Source organism: Kogia breviceps, chromosome 17 (genome assembly GCF_026419965.1).
Source record: "Kogia breviceps isolate mKogBre1 chromosome 17, mKogBre1 haplotype 1, whole genome shotgun sequence".
Taxonomy (NCBI): Eukaryota; Metazoa; Chordata; class Mammalia; order Artiodactyla; family Physeteridae; genus Kogia; species Kogia breviceps.
Genome location: NC_081326.1, coordinates 77,397,504 through 77,409,309, shown reverse-complemented (window position 1 = coordinate 77,409,309; position 11,806 = coordinate 77,397,504). Strand labels below are relative to the sequence as shown.

General features: G+C 49.2%; 1 protein-coding gene across 9 annotated transcripts in view; it reads right to left on the bottom strand.

Moving 5' to 3' along the window:
* Positions 1-10,529, bottom strand: part of PPP1R16A (protein phosphatase 1 regulatory subunit 16A) — a 29,884-nt gene extending 19,355 nt beyond the window's left edge. For 2 of the 9 annotated variants that reach the window (XM_067017782.1, XM_067017786.1), the window contains exons 1-2: positions 10,392-10,497; positions 9,912-9,992 (exon numbers count right to left, since the gene is read on the bottom strand). The gene's annotated coding sequence lies outside the window, so the exon portion shown is untranslated. The other 7 variants (XM_067017785.1, XM_067017780.1, XM_067017788.1 and 4 more) reach the window with 7 other exon arrangements.
* Between the last annotated feature and the right edge of the window lie 1,277 nt (positions 10,530-11,806).

Here is an 11,806-nt window from a genome sequence, read left to right as displayed (position 1 = left end):
CACTGTTCTGCAGCGCCACCTTGGTAATAAATTAAGTTCCCATATATATGTGAACCTGTCCAAGACTCTTGACTCTGTTCCATCCGTCCTAAGCCTGTGCTACAGTGTCCTCCCCCCTGTAGCTTTATAACGAGTCTCCTCTCTGGCTTACTTACTCCTACTCATCTTCTGGCCTCAGTTTCCTTCCTGACCCCTCCCATGAGATCTGTGTCCTTTTTCAGTGATCTCAATACTCCTCAAACTTCCCTTAGCAGTAGAACCATAAGAAATTGAAGCTATTTCAAAGCTGTGACCTACAAAAGTGAAATTTCATTTGGCTCCATTACAACTGCCCAGCTGACAATCCTGTGAAGGAGGAGGACCCCAAGACGCTGGCACATTTGTGCACACGGTGCTTGCAGCCCCCTAGGCCCCTGGGCCAGAGCAGGCACTGGAGATCTGTTTGGACCACGTGAGTGAGGGACTGCCAGCAGGGTGTGGCAGCAGTGCTGTGGGGGCTGGAGAACCTGGGAGGGCCCCTCCCCAGAAGCCAGGAGCACTCCAAAGCTCCCTCATCCATTTCCTTTCCCTTTGCCACCCAGCCCCGAAAGAAATCTAATAAACGAACTCACAGCAAGGTGTCAGAAGTCTAGATGGCCAAATGAAAGAAGTTCGGCAGCTGGAGGCATCTGCATTTGAAAAGAGACTCAAAGAGAACTGAGGATAAAAGCCGCCCTGATGGTCCAGTGGTTAGGACTCTGTGCTCTCACTGCCGAGGTCCGGGGTTCAATCCCTGGTCAGGGAACTAAGTCCCACAAGCCACGCAGTGCAGCCGAAAAAAAAAAAAAAAAAAAAAGCCAACCCATGCTCAGCTAGGAGAAAGGACGGGCTTCCAGAGGCCTGAGCATCACACCTTCCTAAAGGCCAGGCCACAGGCTTGATCCCGGCTGCCGCGGTGCTGCACGCAGCCTCTGGCCTCATGACTCTGATGGGCCATGACCTCACCGTGTAGACTTGGAAATTAAGGTCTGTCAAGTACAGCAGTGTCAAAACCAAAATAACAAAAGTGGGCTCCTGAGGGGACAGCATTGTGACCCTGGGTCTGCTCTGATTAGAACCTCAGTCACCCACACACACATCACACACAATGATGCTGCCAGAAGCACTGGGCTGGAGAGTTACCGGGGGAAGGGGCACTGAGGCCACAAAGCTTTAGAAGAAGACGTGTGTGGGGTCTAGATGACCACACTGAGACCTCCACAAACCTAGGAGGAGAACTAGAGGGGCATCCAGAAGAGAGTTCATGATTAGTTTACATATTCCTGAGGTCACAGGGAAGAATGGTAGCAGCCCCAGAGCAGAGAGAGGGGCGCTGCATGGGGAAGGTGTCCGGGAATGACCTCAGGCCAGACACACACCAGGAGACTCTGGTAACACAAAACACAGCCAAATCCTGTGAACTTGAAGCCAGGTGAAAACACTCTAGGGGCGCAGGAGTTGGGAAAACAGGCCCACAGATGAGGAGACATAGTTTGTGCACAATGCCTGGCTCTGAAGACAGAAAGACTGACATCGTCTCCAACTTCTGTACCACAGGACAGTGAACTAGGGTACAGAATAGAATGTGACCCTACCTACCATGCAGTGTGAAAGCAAAGGCATATTCCACTTCTGGGTATATAAGCAAAAGAACTGAAATCTGGGACTCAGCTATGGGCACACCAAAGTTCACAGCAGCATTATTCACAATAGCTAAAAAGCAGAAACAACTCGAATGCCCATGGACAGATGAAGAAATGAACAAAATGAGGTATATACATACAATGGAATATTCAGCCATGCAAAGGAATGAAATTCTGATACATGTTACAAATGTATCAGACAAAAGGACATACATTGTATGATTTCCTTTTATATAATAGGTAAATTCAGAGATAGAAAGCAGAATTGTGGTTGCCTGGGGCTGGTGGGAGGGGAAGTAAGAAAGTACTGTTTAATGGATAGAGCTTCTGCTTCAGGTAATTAAAAAGTTCTCAAAATTGAGAGTGATGACAGTTGCACAACACTGTAAGTGTATTTAACCCTAAAAAAAACTTAAGAAGACACCATATGCTGGAACTTAATATAAGATTCAATAAGTTTACAAGGAATGAAAACATACAGAGAAAGTTCACCGACCACATTAGAATTAAACTAGAACTCAATAACAAAAAGATATCTGGAAAAATCCCCCAATATTTGGAAACTTTAAAGCATACTTCTAAATAACCTACAGGCTAAGGAAGGAATCAAGATGGAAAGTAGAACATATTTTGAACTGAATGAAAATGAAAACATATCAAATATGTGAGATGCACTTAAAGCAGGTTTTAGAAGGAAATTTCTACCTTTGAATGCTTAAATAACAAGAAAAGTTATTTCTTTCAATGACCAAAGCTTCTAACTTAATGACCAAAGCTTCCAACTTAATCAATGACCAAAGCTTCCAACTTAATAAGAAGCTAGAAAAGGAGGAGAAAACTCAGCCCAAAGTAAGTAAAAGGAAATATTAATGAGAACAAAAACTAATGAAATATAAAAGACAAAAAGAGAAAAATATTGAAACTAAAAGTTGTTCCTTTGAAAATGTTGATAAAATCAATAAAACTCTCGCTGAACTGATCAAGAAAAGAAGACAAAAATTACCAATAGCATGAAAGACAAAGCGGATATCACTACAGATCCTACAGACAACTAAAAGAATAAAAATGAGAATGTTCTGAACAATTTATGATAATAAACTTAACAACTTAACTCAGGGGTCAACAAACTACATACAGCCTATGGACCAAATCAGCCTACCATCTGTTTTTGTAAATAAAGTTTTATTAGAATACAACCATGCTCATTTGTTCATGTATTATCTATGGCTGTTTCATGGTACAGTAAGAGATGAGTAACCACAACAGAGACCATATGGCCTGAAAAGCCTAAAACATTTACTATTTGGCCCTTTATAGAGAAAAACTGCCATGCTCAACTTAGATAAATGGGCAAATTACCGGAATGAAACAAATTCTCAAAATGGGCTCAAGAAGAAATAGAAAACCTGAACAGTCCTCTATCTATTAAAGGAATTAAATTTCCAGTGAAAAACTTTCCCACAAAGAAACTCCAAGCCCAGATGGCTTTACTGGCAGATTATAACAAACATTTAAAGAAGATATAATACAGACTCTACAAAAATGCTTTCTGAAAATAGAAGAGGAAGAAACACATCCCAATTAGTTTTATGAAGCCAGTATTACCCTAACTCCAAAACCAAAGACACAACAATTTAAGAATTGATTTCTTCATGAATAGTTGCAAAAATTCTTTTAAAAAAATTACCAAATTGAATCCAGGAATATATAAGGATAATACATCTTGACCAACTGTGGTTTATTCCAAGAATGAAAGATTGGTTTAACATTTAAAAAATTAACATAGGGGACTTCCCTGGTGATGCAATGGTTAAGAATCTGCCTGCCAATGCAGGGGACACAGGTTCGAGCCCTGGTCCGGGAAGATCCCACATGCCATGGAGCAACTAAGCCTGTGCACCACAACTACTGAGCCTGTGCTCTAGAGCCTGCGAGCCACAACCACTGAGCCCACGCGCCACAACTACCAAAGCCCACGCGCCTAGAGCCCCTGCTCTGCAACAAGATAAGCCACCACAATGAGAAGACCAAGCACTTCAATGAAGAGTAGCCTCCACTCGCCACAACTAGAGAAAGCCCACATGCAGCAACGAAGACCCAACGCAGCCAAAAATAAATAAAAATAAAAAATAAAATAAAATTTTAAAATATAAAAATTAAAATAGTTTGCTATTTTAAAAATACAATCAATCACGGGCTTCCCTGGTGGCGCAGTGGTTAGGAATCCGCCTGCCAATGCAAGGGACACAGGTTCGAGCCTTGATCTGGGAAGATCCCACATGCCTCGGAGCAACTAAGCCCGTGCTCCACAGCAGGAGAGGCCACAACAGTGAGAAGCCAGTGCAACACAACGAAGAGTAGCCCCAATTGGGGAAAACCTGCGCACAGCGGCAAAGACCCAATGCAGCCAAAAATAAATAAATTAAATAAGCAAATTTTTAAAAAATACAATCAAATCAGTAGAAGCAGAAAAAGCATTTGGCAAAATTCAATATCTATTCCTGACTTAAGAAAAAAACTTAGAAAACTAAGAATAAAAGGAAAATTCCTCAGTCCGATAGAGGGCATCTCCACAAAACCTACAGCTACATTATGCCTAATGGGAAAAGAATGAACACTTTCTCCCTAGGGTTGAGAACAAAGTAAGAATATCTACTCTTACCACTCCTATCCAACACTGTACTAGAAGTCTGAGCCGATGCACTAAGGCAAGGGATAAAAAGATTGGAAAGGAAGATGTACAACTCTTTAGATGCAGAAGGCATGTAAAAAGACATGTAGAAAATCTTTAGAAATCTATAATAGGGCTACTAGAATAAATAAGTATATTTAGCAAGGTTTCAGGATACAAGGATAATATGTCAAAATCAAATTCATGTCTTTGTATTGGCAACAAAGGACTGGAAAATGCAAAATGGTAAATATATCATTTAAAAAATTCGTGTCACAAAACATGGAAGCTCTGACACCCGCTTCTAATGGTAGAGCCTAATCCCCTTCCCCCTGAATATGGGTTAGACTTAATCACTTCTAACACATAGAAAAACAAATCTGAAATGATGACGCATCACTTCAGAGACTAGGTCTAAAAAGCAATGCAGGGCTTCCCTGGTAGCGCAGTGGTTGAAAGTCCGCCTGCCGATGCAGGGGACGCGGGTTCGTGCCCCGGTCCGGGAGGATCCCACGTGCCGCGGAGCGGCTGGGCCCGTGAGCCGTGGCCGCTGAGCCTGCGCGTCCGGAGCCTGTGCTCCACGACGGGAGAGGCCACAGCGGTGAGAGGCCGGCGTACCGCAAAAAAAAAAAAAAAAAAAAAAAAAAGTATCTGCTGTTCAAGACCCTGGTAACAAAATTAAAAGCCGGGACTTCCCTGGTGGTCCAGTGGCTAGGACTCCGTGCTGCCCAATGCAGAGGGCGTGGGTTCGATCCCTGGTCAGGGAACTAAGTCCCACATGCAGCAACTAAGAGTTCGCGTGCCGCAACTAAGACCCAGCACAGCCAAATTAAAGAGAGAGAGAGAGAAAGAAAGGGAGAAGGAAAGAAAGAAAATGAAAAAGTCAAGCCACAGAGAACATTTTTGCAATACATGTATGTGGCAAAGAACTTGCATCCTAAATATACAAGGAATTCTTAAAGCTTGATGAGACAAACAACCCATTTTTTATGGGTAAAAGATTTAGACACATCACAAAAGAAGATATACAAATAGCCAATAAAATAAGGACATGAAAAGATGTGCAACACCATTCATCATTAAGGAAATGCCAATTAAAGGCAAACGAGCTACCAACACTCGCAAGAATGGCGAAACTTTAAAAGAATGATAAGAGGATATGGAACTGGGATGTAAAATGATACAACCATTTTGGAATATAGTTTGGTACTTTGCGGTACGCGGGCCTCTCACTGTTGTGGCCTCTTCCGTTGCGGAGCACAGGCTCCGGACGCGCAGGCTCAGCAGCCATGGCTCACGGGCCCAGCCGATCCGCGGCATGTGGGATCCTCCCGGACCGGGGCACAAACCCACGTCCCCTGCATTGGCAGGCAGACTCTCAACCACTGCGCCACCAGGGAAGCCCAGTTTGGTACTTTTTTATAGAGTTAAACACAAATACGCATTTCAACCATCATTCTATCAACTCAACCCAAGAGAAATAAAGTATATGTCCACACAAAGACTTGTAGACCCAAGTAGTCACAGCAGTTTTATTCATAACAGCCAAAAACTGGAAAAAATAAAAATGTCCATCAACAGGTGTGTGCACAGAGAGTAAACGGTGGTGTATCTATGCGGTGGGTACCAGACATTGGGCAACAAAGACAGAATTGACCACACATACATGCAGCAATCTGAATTTCCAAAACGCTCTGTCTGGACAAAGAAGTTAGACACAAAAGTGTTCATTCTGTATGCTTCCATTTATGTGAAATTCTTTAAAAAAAAAAAAAAAAGGGACAGTGAATCTATAAAAACAAAAAGTAGGGACTTCCCTGGTGGCACAGTGGTTAAGAATCCGCCTGCCAATGCAGGGGACACAGGTTCAAGCACTGCTCTGGGAAGATCTCACGTGCCGCGGAGCAACAAAGCCCGTGCGCCACAACTACTGAGCCTGCGCTCTAGAGCCCGTGAGCCACAACTACTGAAGCCCGTGCACCTAGAGCCCGTGCTCCGCAGCAAGAGAAGCCACCATGATGAGAAGCCCGCGCACTGCAACAAAGAGCAGCCCCCCGCTCGCTGCAATTAGAGGAAGCCCGCGTGCAGCAACGCAGCCAAAAGTAAATAAATAAAATAAATTTATAACAACAACAACAAAAAAAAAAAACAAAAAGCAGATCAGTGATTGCCTAGGGAAGGGAATGGGGATGATGGAAATGCTCTACCTCTGGATTACAGTGGCTTGTACAAGGGTGTATACATCTATCAAAACCCACCAAATTACTTTATATAGGTGCCTTTTATTGTAGGTAAACTATACTTCAGTAAAGTTTGATGTAACAAAATAAAAGTATACAACCTAAGTTTTCTCCTGGCCTCTAACCCTGAGTGGTCTGGCGCCTCCTGGCCTTGCTGTCCCCTCCCACACCTCTCTCCACTTCCCACTCAGCACCAGACTGCTTCTATACCACAGAGGCTGGGAGCTGAGCTCTGGAACCAGACTCTGGGTCTAAAGTGGCAGCAGCTGAGGGGATTGGTCAAGTTTCTTGACCTCTTTTAAATCAGTTTCCTCATCTGTAAATGGAATAATAGTACCTCCTTTATAAGGGTCTTATGAGGATTCAATGAGTTAATACACAAGGCATTTTTTGGGGTCTAGCACAGGAACTGGCAAACTACAGCCCACTGTCTGTTTTTGTATGGCCCATAAGCTAAGAATGGTTTTCACCTTTTTTAATGATTGGGGAAAAAATAAAAGGAAGATTTTGTGACACATGAATATTATATGAAATTCAAGTTTCAGGGTCTATCAATAAAGTTTTGTGGAAACAGAGCACATGTACTTACGTATTGTCTGTGGCTACTTTTCCACAAAAAGGCAGAACAGTTGCGAAAGAGACCATATGGCCTGCAAAGACTAAAATACTTACTCTCTGGCCCTTCACAGAAAAGCTTTGTAGACCCCTGATCTACCATCCTCATCATCACTCCTCCTTTACATCAGCTGTGCCTTCTGTCTGGAAAGTTCTTCCACCAGATCTCAGAATAGCTCTTTCCTTCTTGTAACTCAGATCTCAATTTAAAGTGTACTTTTTTTTTTTAATTTTTGGCTGCATTGGGTCTTTGTTGCTACACGCCGGCTTTTATCTAGTTGCATCGAGCCGGGGGCTACTCTTTGTTGCTGTGCTCGGGCTTTTCATTGTGGTGGCTTCTCTTGCTGCGGAGCACCGGCTCAGTAGTTGCAGCATGCAGGCTCAGTAGTTGTGGCTCACGGGCTCTAGAGTGCAGGCTCAGTAGTTGTGGCGCATGGGCTTAGTTGCTCTGCGGCATGTGGGATCCTACTGGACCAGGGGTCAAACCCACGTCCTCTGCTTTGGCAGGCAAATTCTTAAACACTGTGCCACCAGGGAAGTCCCTCAGATCTCAATTTAAATATCACCTCCTCAGAGGTCTTCTGTGGTTACCTTGTCGCTCCTGTCTCTTCACCGTGTTTTCATTTTTGACTCAATTTACTGTTTTCTTCCCTGAACCCGGTGCCTGACTTACAGGAAGCACCCATAACCACAGGAGCAGATGCATTCCGGGCACTGGGGGACAGCACAGAAGGGGACACAGGAGACGGTGAGCTTGGGACTGAGCTGGCTGAATGAAAAGGACCACCACTCAGCTGTGTGTGCGGCTGCGTCAGGGCCGGGCTCAGCACTGGGACACAGAGCCAGCGATGGTGACACATGCATTGCTCGCCCACCCGGAGATCAGCCCGGAGGAAACACAGGAGGCCTGTCGGCAACCACAATGCTCACCGCCGGCCCTGCCAGCACAGCGAGGGCCATTCCAACCTCCCTGACAATGGGGAGGCTCTGCAGGAGCTTCATCTGAGTCCTGGAGGCTCCCAGGGTTCACCTGCAACTACACCACGCTCCTCCTTCCAAAACGGGAGAAGGTTCTAGGGGGTGGGTGAGGGTGAGACTTACAAAGCACTCCACACAAAACCAACACAAGAGCAATGGTCAGATCAAAGAATGACCGTGGTCAAGCGAAGTCCTGGCAACCTCTGTGTTTGTCGCAGCTGCCCAGGAAGGAAGCAGCCCAGAGCCCGCCTTCCGCCATCAGGCCTCACCACATTGCCCACACAGGGGTCCTGGCAGGGGAGCGCATGCCCCTCCTCCCCAGGACCCTCTCCCCTGGGTGTCTGTGGAACTAGACTCTCCTTCACCTCTGTCTTTTTTCTCAATCTGATGTGCTGACAAGACTTTCCTAAGGCCACAGAGCTTGGAAAGGGACAGGGGAGGTTTACTCCCTCCCCTCCCCTCCACCACTACTGCAGGGGTTCAGTAGGGTGGTGGTCTGACACACACATGGCAAGGTGATCAGGAGTGGGGCAGGGGACGGGGGCTAGTGTGCAAAGACAGGCATGTCATTCTGCAGTCTGTGAGGAAAGATTTCCAGGAGGAGAGGACAAGAATCAGATCTGCATTTCAGACCCATCACTTTGGCTCAGGTGAGAAGGATGAAGTCAAGGAGCTGAGACAGAGCCAAGAAGAGCAGCCAGGAGCAAAGGCTACCATCCCAGAAGGAAATGAGGAACCACAGAAGCAGGCCATATGGCAGAAGGGACGGACAGAAGGGCCAGGATCCGGGGTACTGAGGAGGAAGTTCTGAGGGGCGCTGGAGGTGAGGGAAGACAGTGCCACGCAGACATCCTGCTTTAGCTAACAGGTGGACCATGGCAGAGGCACTGGGGTGGGGCACTCTTGGGGCACAGATCACGGTGTGCTGGGTCACCAGAGGTTCATCTGAGACCGAGGTTCCAAAACTGCACACAGTGGAGGCAAACTGTTGATAGACGCCAGAGACTCAAAATCCCTAGAACACAGACCCCCAACGCTGAGCCCATAGATACGAGAGCCCCCTCGCTAGGTGCCTGCCAGCCCAGGCAACCTTCTGGGGAGAGCAGAGTCCAGGCACAGACTAAGTAGGTAAGGGATGAGGCCAGTGGAGAGGGTCAGTGGAGAGCCCGCAAGAAGGAAGGACAGACCTGCTGACGCTGCCCCCTTCCAGCTCTGAGCAAGAGCCGATGGGGCCGGAGAGGCGGGGTGCGGGAGCTGGCTGCTCGCCAGGCAAGGAGCCCAGCGCCAGCCCTGCACAAGATCCTTCAGGCAACCACCGGCCCCTTAGGCAACTCACTCCAGCCCGGGGTTCCCCTTGCCGCCCCTGAAGTGCATGAGGCGGCCCAGCCAAGGCACAGAAGCCCTTTACACCTCTCCCAGGGAGGACGCCCCAATCCTGGTGGCGAGCACCCGGGGGAGCAAAGGCAGGGACTGAGAAGAGCAGTGTGGTGCCCCTGCACCTCCAGCCCCAAGCTAAGGACCGGGAGGAAAAGGAAGGCCCAGAGGTTTGGGGAGGTCTAGCCTTTCTCCCGCTTCCCCAAACCTGGAATGACTCCGTACACACCGCCCGTCTCCGCACCCACGGAAATTAATCCCACAGTCGCTTCAGCCTGCAGCAGAGGCTGCAGGACGGCGAGGGGCCCCAGCCCGGCGTGGATACTCCCTCCCAGGCCCGAGCGCCTCCACACCAGCACGGCCGGCACTTACCACACAGCAGCTACTATCCCGCCCGGACACCGATCTGTGAGCTGGAGCCCAGGATCCCCCCAAGTGAGGTCACTTGAACCCCTGGAAGTTTAAGGAATTTGCCCCAGAAAGGCTTCAGTTTCTCCTCTGGACTCACTCCAAAGCCCACAAGAAGCCTGGCCAGTCACTTCTCCGCAGGCCTTAATTTCCTCAGCTGACATGGAGGTAACTTTAGTGCTGCCTACCTGACCAACAGGTTGCGAGGCTGCAAACAACACCACATTTAGTTAAAACGTAAACAGCCTACCGGTGGCCTTCACAGCCTGCCACTCCAGGAGCCTTCCTGACCCTCAGCACCGGCTGCCCGGGCCTCACCCACCTGAGCCCAAGTGGGGCCTGGACAGCCTCCCGCCCGGACCCGGGCCTTCCCGTCTCCCCTCTCCCCCTCCCACCTCCGGCGCCTCCCCTCCCGCCAGCAGGCCCCGGAAGTCCGCGCCTCACCTTCCGCCTCGCGCCAGCAGCCACCGCGCAGTGAATCGGAGCCTGTCTGCGGGTCCGTCAGCCTAGCGCTCCTCCTGGCGCCGCGGGGGCGGGCCCCGTGCCCGGCCCTCGCCATGGCAACGCGATACTTCCGGCCCGCGGGTCCAGAAGCCGGAAGCCGCGGCTCCCTGTGGGAGCAGGGGGCGTGGCCGAGCGGCGCGGGGGCGGGGCCGAGCGGCGCGGGGGCGGGGCTTGCGCAGAGACACTAGAGGGAGGTTGCTGATCGCACGGTGCGAACGTCTGTGGTAGGGGCGTCCTCGGCGCGGTGGGGCCCGGTTGGGGCGGGAAGGCAAGTAGTTAAAAGGTTCTCAGGAGGGTGGTCATCTACTTACGCTGAGCTTTTAAGGAAGGGTCAGAGTTCACTCGACAAAGCAACGGCATCACTGGTGTAGAGAGGAGCGTGCGCAAAGGTGGAAGGACCCAGTGGGAAGAATTGAGGTGGTGGTTTAGGAGGGTGGGGGCCCGGTAGGGTGGTACGTGCGGTCAGTGATGAACAGTCAGGACATGAAGAGCCTTGAACGCCAAACCAAGAGCTGGGCTTTATCCTGGAAGCACAGGAGGACCAGTGGAGGAGAGGGGGTGACTTAAGACCTGTTGGAGAAACAGACCTCACTAATGACCAAGTGGAGCTAGGAGGCCATAGGTCGCCTGGTGAGACACAAGGACCCCTCAGCTAGAGCCCTGGAAACAGACAGGAGTTGAGGAGGTGACAAAGGGATCCAGAGGAAGCCAGGTGAAGTCTGAAGAAAGAGTCTGAGATAGTGGAGGGAGCCGTGTGGTACCCCACATACATCATCCATCTCAGCTCCAGGCTTCCTCCTCCACTGCACCCATCACTCACCCCTTCCCTCAGCACCTCAGTGAGAGCTGGGCACCCACTGTGGGCTGCAGATTTTCAGCCCTCTAAGGGTGTAATTGGTGCGCGTGGACGGGGTGCTGCTGCTGCCCAAGAAAAGCCGAAATCTTAGAGTGAAGTGATAGAAAGTGTCTCCCAGTGCTTCTGTGGCTTTCCTCGGGTCTGGGGGTCCTAGTAGCAACCTCCCACCACTGCTGGTGTCCTGGGCCTGATAATCCCTTTGCAAACTTGCCCAGTCCTCACCGAGGGGAACCCAGGCTTTGGGTCAGGGTACAGAGCACAGGCCTTGACTGACTTGAGGGGCAGAGCCCCAGACTAGATGGCCAGGGAGGAGGTCAGGGGACAGAAGGGTCTGGAACCCAGGAGGACCATGTCTCAGGGCAGCTACCAAATGCATTTTTCCAGAATTGCACCTTTGGGCCAGGTCCTGTGCCTGCTAAAGCACTCAGAAGCTCTGGCCAGGGCTGAGCAAGGGGTGCTGGCCCTGCAGGCCTCCCCAGGCTCAGCTTCCACTCTGTCT